Genomic DNA, 9828 nt, shown 5'->3' on the forward strand with positions numbered 1-9828 from the left:
TAGGCGCAGTTCTCATTTGCACAACCCTCTCTCTCTCTGACTAAAGTGTTTTGGTCATTCTAACATAAATCATATGCTTAGGATTATGAATTAAAGACGCGAGTGGGTAACCCCTTGAAAAGGTTGTTCGGTCTTTCATAGGACATGAGCAGAAACCTTGGCACTTGTACGAACCCGAATGTGGACTCTCGTCGGGGCCCGCATTGCGCGCTTTTGGATCGCGCGGCTTGGGAGTGTCCACATTCCCGTGGGGACGCATGATGGACACGGTGAGAGAAGGAGTCGCCACTTATCATTTTACAACCCGAAGGTCGAGGGCGGATAAGTTACCCGAGTCTAGGGGTATGGAACACCTAATTTGTTGTTAAGGCATTGATCTGTGCGGAACCGGAAAATCCGTGTTCGGGGGTTAATGTTACGTGTGGGCCTATATCCCGCACACCCTTTCGGTACTCTGGTTTGTAGGCTTGCATGTTTTATGATTTACCGCATGAATTAAGCTGCACTCGGCTCGCACGTTTTGACACCGAGGATTCGGTGAATTAAACGATGTCGGTTGAGAAGCCGAGAGAGAAGTAAACCCGTATGTCGGGGAGTTGGTTCACAATCTTGCGTTACAGTTCATCGAACCATGGAGGTTGAATCCCTGCGTGAACCAGAACCGCGAATTCTTGGATTTACTTTCCTTTGGGCAAGCATTAAACCGATTCGATTAATTCAACTCTCGGACCGTTCGCTTACCGATTGGAATTCTTACAGAATAAATATACAAAATAAAAGTCCTTACAATGCTCTCGAAAACAATAAATACAAATTACAAATGGCTGAATTCCAGTCGACTCGCGTTCGGTTATTATTCCACTCTAACTCACCGTGAGTTTAGGGAAAAGATCGAAGAACTGAAATTCAATGCACGCTCTCACTGAATAGGGTGTTGGACCCTGTGAGTTTTGATTAGGGCATTGGACCCTATGATCGATGATTAGGGCGTTGGACCCTGTGATCGATGATTAGGGCGTTGAACCCTAATATCATTCGGCCTAGGGATCAGGCTCGACCCGCATGGCAAACAAGTGCGAAAAGATAACAATCAACAGGTAAATAACAGACAATGTGTTTGTATTCACCGAATGTACGTAGATTAACAAGTTTATTAATCCAAGTATGTTTTTACAAGCAAATGCCATATGCTAAGCAAACGCCGCGTGCCAATGTTTTAGCATTCGGCTTTGGTTTGAGAACTTGAAAGGGAGAGTCAAATCTCGTGTGTGTGGATTGCTTTTACAATGATTCGGTGTTGTGACACTGAATTACCACTGAATTGATCCAAACTTGTATTTTGACTCTAGATTTGGAACCTAGAGTTCCGCTTAACCATTTTCTAGCATTTGGTTAAGTCGAATGAAAGGTTAATCAACATTTTGCATGTTTTCTGACAGAGATAACCATTCTAGTTACCCGAATCTATGTTAGGATGACAGAAACTCATCAGTTAGATAAGAAAAGGCTATGCAGATGAACCTGCACCTGAACAGGTAGCCCGTTCTTATCCCGTACTGTAGTGTTTCTGTCATGCTAACCCTAAGGGTGCCGCTGAATTATGAAAAGACGATTTTGCCCTTTATTTGAAAATTGTTTTCAAAAAAGGGGAAACATCGCAGTGCGGGCCACCTCGGCCTGTAGCCGGTGTCAACCAATTCCCTGGATCGTCCAGGGTTGTGCAAGAACTCCGAAAAAGCCAAAGAATCGGTCGATCTGCCCGGAAGTGATCTAGAAAGATCTTCTGTATCCTGACTTGAGTTACCTAGAATCAGGTAAAAACTCAAGTAAAGACACAGAAGGCCTTTTCAAACGTCCATGCTACATCGGACCGTGCGTTTCGGGTTTTGAAATTGATAAGTTTGAAAAGGGCACCAACGTCATTTGACAACTCATCGACGCGAGTTATCAGTTAATGGCCAATTCGTGTAAACTTTATCAGTGTGAAGTGGGTTTAATCATGTGAGTGTCCCGATTAACCCGTTTGTGGAATTAATGCTTAAGGGTTGTGCCGAATGCATTAATTATGAAAACGATTCGTGACTCGGCGACCAAGATGATTCCATAAGGATCGAAGATAATTTGGTCCAATGACCGAAACTACCCTCGTAACCGAATGGACCCAAATGAGTCATTGATACTCGAATCCATGCATGCTTTGTTTTGAAAAGACATTTTCATGCGATATTGTGACGGTAATGTAAATTGCAAATTACACAAAAGCCGAGAATGGACTCAAAACGGGAAGAGGAAGCCTCATGCTACTCGTACGAGTCTAAGAGGCTCTCGGTCACTTCTCCTTGGAGATATCGAAGAGGTCCCATGGTCCGAATGGGGTTCCACGAGGTTTCCCCGTCTCGTTTCGAATCATTTCTCGCATGCTTAAACGACAAACATGATAAATGACACGATTAAACGAAAGTCGGTATTGCCATGATTTGAATAACGCATTCGAACATACAAACATGCACAAACAAGTTATTTAAGGAATCGATAAAACAATACCGACTTCATGCATGTAAGAAAACACGAGAAAACTCGGGAATCGAACTTGAATCCGGCTAAGAAGGCCGTTCTTAACCCGAGGAAATCAAGCCAAGTCTCGATTACCTTTTCTTGAGGCAACCCCGAGAGCTCTTTTGCTTATTTCGGGTCGGGAAGGTCTTCCGAAGGTCGATCCAAACGTTTCCCGACATGCTAACATGTTATATGATGATGAGCATGCATAATATAACATGAAAGTGTATAAGAATTAACTCTTGCAAGTTAAACATGCATAAAACGCCATATTACTCCATAGCCATGCAAATAATGTAAAAGGTTCTAACTTCTCTAAGTCGAGAATGTTTTACCTAGCCTCGGGATGCGAGGAAAGAATCGGGGAAGTGTTCGAGAGTCGGGTGACTATGTTGAACGCTTGGAAGGGTGCTCGGGTGCTCGGGTGCAAGGGCATGCACGTTTGGGGAGCTAGGCGCACGGGGGGGCGCGAGCAGGCACGCGGGGCACATGGGCAGAGTGCTGAGCGCGCGAGCGTGCGAGCTGGGGCGTCTGGCGCGCGGGCGCGCGGCTGTGAGCGCGGGCGTGCGGCGACGGGTGTATTGTTCACCCGAGAGCACGTCCTTCACCCGAAATCACCTAAATGACCTGAAATGATGAGCAAATGACTTCAAACCAAAAATCTAAGTTCATAAATGAACTCCTTGGGTCCAAAACATGTGGTCCATGGAGTTTGAGAAATTTTGAACTTAAGTCGGGATGATAAACATCGGCTTCCGACTTAAGAAACTCAAAGCTTTCTTCGGATTTTCTTCGGTTTTTCTCTCTTGGTTTTGAAGTATTGAAGCTTGCTGGTTTTGGCTATGGAGTTGAGAGCTTTTCTTGTGGGAGAAAGCTTGGAGAGAGTGTGCAAGAGGAGAAGTGATTAACTTAATCACTTTGGGGTTATTTATAGGCAAAGCTAAATGGCAATTAAGTAAAAGCAAGCACACTTAAGCCTCCCATTAGCAAATTTTGGTTTGCCTAATGAGGATGAGGATGAATGTGAGCCAAGTATCCTTCATGTGGAAGAGCCAAAAGCATTAATGAGCATTGATGAAGGCTTAAGTGTTGTCTTCAAACTTCTTGGATATTTTCATGCAAAAGTGCAAGTTGGCTTCTTGCATTGAAGAAGAAGAAGCTTCTAGAATAAAAGGGTGACTCATCTTGGGCATCCCGTCGGTCCCACGACCGAAGAGGAGAAACCGAGAAAAAGCTCGGGTCTTGATTGATCGCGCATTCGAGGCTCATGGTTCGAACCGAATGTTGAATTATCGATATACGCGAGGAAACGGATTTAATGAGTCCGAGATTGGCATTTTCCGTGAGGAATTGCCAAATGTCTGTATGAGGCTCAGAAGCCGGTTTTGCTCCTTTTATGCATTTAGAGCGAGGTTACCCACTTCTGACAGCATATCTTGTATCTACATCCCACGTCGGTCATTTTGACATAAATTGTCAAATTACGTGGGCACTTGTCCCTTAAGCCGGTAAATGCAAATATGGAGCCGGAGATGTCCTAGGAGGCCAAAACTGGATTTCTCAGATTGCTTTATGAGTTTCTTGGGCGATCCGGAGATCACTGTGATCTCCGTTTGCCGAGATTGGGCCTCTAAGGATATGAAAAGTGCATATGAGACCCTTAAAGCACTGCTCAAGGGGTCTAGATGAGTTGTGTGATTCATTCCGACGATTCCACATTGAGCGTTAAGATAAGCAGCACTGAAATTGCCAACCATCCGGCGTCAAGTTTCCCCAAAGAGGACCTCCAGATATGGATTTCCACTGAAAATGGTCTTTTGTGCTCCTCGGAGGTTACTCGGGAAACCGAGAAGGGTTTTGCTGTCTATTTTGCCCAATTGCGAATGTCCGCTGGAGTTTTCAGGGCAATGTAGTGTGAACTTCGTTTGCCGTAATTCTGTCAAATCAGTCTCCGGTTATGCTCTTCCGAAGAGAGGTATGCCCGTTTTGTCGCTCGGAAATCATTCAGGGTGTTTGTATGGCTTCCAAAAGACAATCTGAAGCACTGCTCATGCTCTGTATGATTGTGGGGCATGGCCGCATCTGATATTTGGAATTAACTTTTCTCCGAGAAACCGGCATTTTTGAACTTCCACTAAAAAGTTGTCTGTATACAGAAAGTTGTTCTATATAGAGCAGATGATTTGCGAAATACGTTTGAAGACACTTTCCATCTGTTTGGCATTGGAGTGGATATTTGGAGTCCAATATTGGCTATCTTCCGATGATCGAGCGAACTATCGGAAAATAGAACCGTCCATGTGATATACTGAAAATGCCGATTTTGGACATTGTTAAGCTCTCTAGTCACTCTATTGCTTTTGATGACCCTGGAGTCCTTCTGTCATGTTCATGTGTCATTTGCCTGATTTCGCCGACTTGAGGATGAATAGTGATTTTCTACTCTGTTAAGTCGTTTTTCTGTATTCTGCTCAAGTTGTGGCTTGGATCATTACTGAATAATGTAATTTGAATTGGTGAGCCAAAATGGGGTGCTCACAGCTCCCTGTGGTGTTTCGTTTTCCCCACCTCTTACATCAATGCATTAGATTAGGTTTATTTGTCATAAACACAAAATCAGACTAATCACACAACATTGTTAATTAAATAAGAACCCAAATGCAGCATCCCTTCCAGGGTAGCCCACAGGCTTTCATAAATTATATGTGCCCAAACGAGGTTCTCATGTCTAGGACAGAAACTTATATGCCAAGCAATTGGGAATTATAATCTGATAATCACATAAACTTGATAAAGAACTCGCTACTTGTCTGTTTTATTCTGTTTTTATTCGGGTCGAGCCCCAACCCATAGTACACGGGCAACACAGGGTTCGACGCCCCAAACCATCAATCATGGGGTCCAACGATCCCGTACACAAAGTGTGAGCAACTCGAGTGTAGTATGGGTTCTAACCTTGAGTAACCAGTCTAAGTCGAGCAGGATCCAAGTAGAGGATGACTCGAATTGAGGTGCACGAAATAGGGTTAAACAATTACCGGGGAGCTCGACCGTTCCCGTGGCCATCTTGAGGATCATTCGGTCCTCCTGAGACTGACTCGTTCAGTTGTACCCGACCATCGGCTCTCATGAGCCCCGCATTACGTTAATTTCAGTTCCGGTCTTCTAAACTCATGGTGAATATGAGTGAACTATTGGTTGAATGCGAACTGACTGGGATTCGATTGATATATTTGTATTATATTGAGAGTACAGTGCGATGAATCTATTTGTATATTTATTCATGTAATGATCTCGGTCGGCTAGCAAGAACTCTGAGTGTTGAACTGCATAGGGAATCGACTATCATGGCCCGGTGAACCGTAGTGCGAGGACGGTGGAACGAACCCTCGACGCGTGGGTCTAAATTAGTCACTTCTCAATGAATTTACGATGTCAGACCGAGCGAGACGAGCAAAACCTAATTCAAGGGGTAAACAAAATAAAAGTGGCAAACCTTAGACAAACTAGAGTATCGACAAGGCATGCGAGATTTAGGCCCGCATGTAAAAGAATCATTGAATTCGGAACCCTCGGTTCTGCAAACCATATGCCTTAGCAACTAGGTGTATTATTTACCCCTAGACTCAGGCAACTCACCGGCTCTCGACCTTCGGGTCATAAACAGGTAGTGATGACTTCTTCTCACACACACATCCATTCGCGTCTTCCTGAAAGGTGAATACTCCCAAGCCATGCGATTATGTCCACACATGCGGGCCCCGACGAGACTAAATTTGGGTCGCACAACCTGCCTCCTAACCGCGAATCAAAATGAATTCCTGCCCCTTCCCTCACATAATAAATAGTCGCCTCAGGTCCCAACTCATGTCCACGAGCCACTATCTCCTGGCTTTCATCAAGAATCACCATAGCGTGGACCTTGTTGAGAGTTAGAAAGGAATTGAGATTCGGGATGTTAGAGCACACAGTGATGAACTCCTGATCGAGTCCCATAAGAAATTGGTATGCTTTCTCCTTCTCCTAATGCGAGGAAATGGCTGTTGCTTCTGCACTTGTATAAGTAGGAGTCTCGAGGAAATATCATGTATGGAATGGAACAAATCTCGGAATCTTGGGAAAGTATCCCGGAAAATATTCCATATCGTATAATACACAACAAAGATATAGCGAAAGATATAAGAAATCGCATAAGATATATGTAGTAAAATCTCTTGTTGAATATTAATTTTTCATTCATTAGATAAGAAATCATACATTCACGAACAAAGGAGGCGCGATGGTAATTTTTCATTGAGTATTAATTAGTACAATGGATTATTACAAAATGAGCCCATCCCTCAAAGAGTGATCGGTAAATACAATCTTATCAAGATATTATCTTTATAAAAAATATAAAATTTTATTTATAAAAAGCATGAAACTTAATCATGTCATCATTGAAGGCACACCAAACATATACCAAACCATGTCATAGACTCAGTGGCCATTGGAAACACACTGAATCACTCTTTCATTCTTTTTTTTATAATATGGGTAAAATATATTTTCATATTTAAAAATAACATATAGTATTTATATTTGAAATTTATACAGCCGCTTTGTCATTGCAATCCGGATGAAAATCATAAAAGTTGACGACAAACTGACAAAGCCTCCTATTTACAAAGATGTAGAATTGTGCATTTTTTAACCAATTCAGACTTTGGATTAAATTCATGCAATTCTGCTTTTGATCTATTCTTTTGAAAAAAGAAAGAAAAAAACATATATATATATATATATATATATATATATTCGGTAGAATAGGGGCCCTCGGCCAATATAAACAGAAATTACATGAAACACAAGCGGGGTAAGAAGGCCCCAGACATTGAATATATTTTATGTCTGGCATTGGCACAGTTTGTGCAAGGGAACAAGTGTTTTGCTTCTCAACGTTTTAGCAATTTCATAATTTTCAATAGAGAGAGACATTTTTTATCCTATAAGTTTGGCTTTCAGTCAATTTTAGTCTTATCAGTTTTGAAAGTGCCAAATCAATCTATACGTTTGTTCTGTAAGGCATTTTTGATCCATTTCGTGATGGGACGGTAACGGATGCTGATATGGACACTAACGCCGTTAAATAAGGCCACATAGCAATTTCTTATTGGCTGAAAATTTAAATTTTAAAAGAAAATAACAAAATAATAAAATAATAAAAAATACATTTTAAAATAAAAAATAAAAAATAAAAAGAAAGAGACCCAGCCCCTAATTTTTCATTTTTTTTGTGTTTTGATTTTTCTTTTAAATTTTAAGTTTCCCACCAATAAGAAATTGCCACGGCATTACGTAGGCGTTAGTATCCATGTCAACATTCGTTACTGTCTCTTCACCAAATAGACCAAAATTGTCTTATGGAGCAAATGTATAGCACTGACTCGGCACTTTTAAATCTTATAGGACCAAAATTGATTTAAGGCCAAATTTGTAGGACCATGCCTTTCTCCCATTTTCATTCTAAACCTTTATTTTTTTTCATCTTTTCACATTTTTATCAATTTCATCTGAAAGTCACTTTTTTTTGTTAAAACACTTTCTTAGTAAAAATAATTTAACTTTTTTAACATTAAAAAGGGTGAAAAATTGTGGATGAGAACGAAAAAAAAATTCAAAATTTAGAATGAAAATGACAAAAATATAAATTGAGAAACAAAACTGTCTTTTTATTGGTGCGAGTTTATCACTTTTGTGTCAATTAGGTCTCTTCCTTTATCCACCTTTGCTGACGTTGAATATGGCAATCTAACAAGGTATATGGAATGGAATAATGAAATTCTTCTATTGTTGTGGTCCAATTTACGTGACTTTATTGCGCAAGCAAGATATATTGCTTTTAATATACATCATGGTATTAGGAGGCTCATTGGGTTTCAACTAATTCTGTTTGAGTCGGGTTGATTCATTAAAAGATAAAACTCTTCCGATTTGAATTTTCTTAATTTACAAAACTCGAGTTGATAGGGTTATGTAAGAAAAATAACTGGCGTTGGTTATTTATGTGACGTTTGTAGTCAAGGAGTATAAAAATGCACCCCACGATTCAGACAATTCGATTAATTTTGTTAAGTGGAGCACCCAAAATTCTTCTTCCCTTTTTTATCCCTATATTTTTTTGACCATGCGGTCCAATTGCTCTCCTCCTGTTTCAGTCTTATCATATTATAAAATTAAAACTCCACAACGCGCAAATGTCAGATAAGGTCAATTTATAAACTCTTTTTTTCGTACAATTTAAGTTAAACGAATTTTATAACATCTTATTCGTTGAATAGATTCAACGGACTAGTCATTCTAATTTATCCGTTTCATTGATACAAGTTAATTGCTTATATAATTAACGCTCTGAGTAAAAAAACATATCTCGAGTTATAAAAAGTTCTGTTATATAATTTTGATAATTGTTTACATACTAAAATTGCTATAAATTAAGCTCTCTTATATAAGTCAGGCACGATAAAATTGATTTTGTTCCTTGCCTCTTTTCCGCCAATGGATTTCCCAACCATACCACAGCGCCTTGCCCCTCTCTCTCCTTCACCTCCGCTATGCATATGTCTGAGGACTCTACAGATACTAGAGCGAACCCTATAGCACGGCAATCTTACCCAATTACAATTTATAGCAAAAAGGAATATCTTAAATAAGGTCTAATACGTCAAATTCAAGATATATTCGATCCTATCATGAAAGTTAATTAAATATATTGAGCGAAGGAGGGTAAAAGCAAAGAAAAAACAAAAGGCGGCGTTGCATGAGAAAAAGAGAGAGCAGAGGAGGAGTCGAGACAATATAGGAGTAATTTTCGTAAAATTACTATAGTGTTTCTATCCAGTGATTATTATCAAGTGTAAATATTTTGGTAAGGTTATTTCTAGCAGTTAAAAGTTACACTACTAAGGGATTCTTCAGTATAAGTATTATATATAAATTTTTTTGGTTACAAATAAGGCTCATGGGCCTAATACAATGAAATATAAAACTTACTAACTAATAATGGTTATGGATAGTCCCGTCAAATATAGAAACGTAGAAAATCCTAATTACCAGGCGAATGCGTACGCCACTGCCCTACTTCATTTTTTTGAGAATTATACTTTTAATATTTATGTGTATAAATTAGACTTCTTTATATGTACTATATAGCATTATATAACTTATTACTTTTAATGTTTATTTGTACTTCAAATTAAGACATGATTATGTCATTTCTTTTCCTTAGATGGA

This window comes from Punica granatum, chromosome 5 (genome assembly GCF_007655135.1).
Source record: "Punica granatum isolate Tunisia-2019 chromosome 5, ASM765513v2, whole genome shotgun sequence".
Classification (NCBI taxonomy): domain Eukaryota; kingdom Viridiplantae; phylum Streptophyta; class Magnoliopsida; order Myrtales; family Lythraceae; genus Punica; species Punica granatum.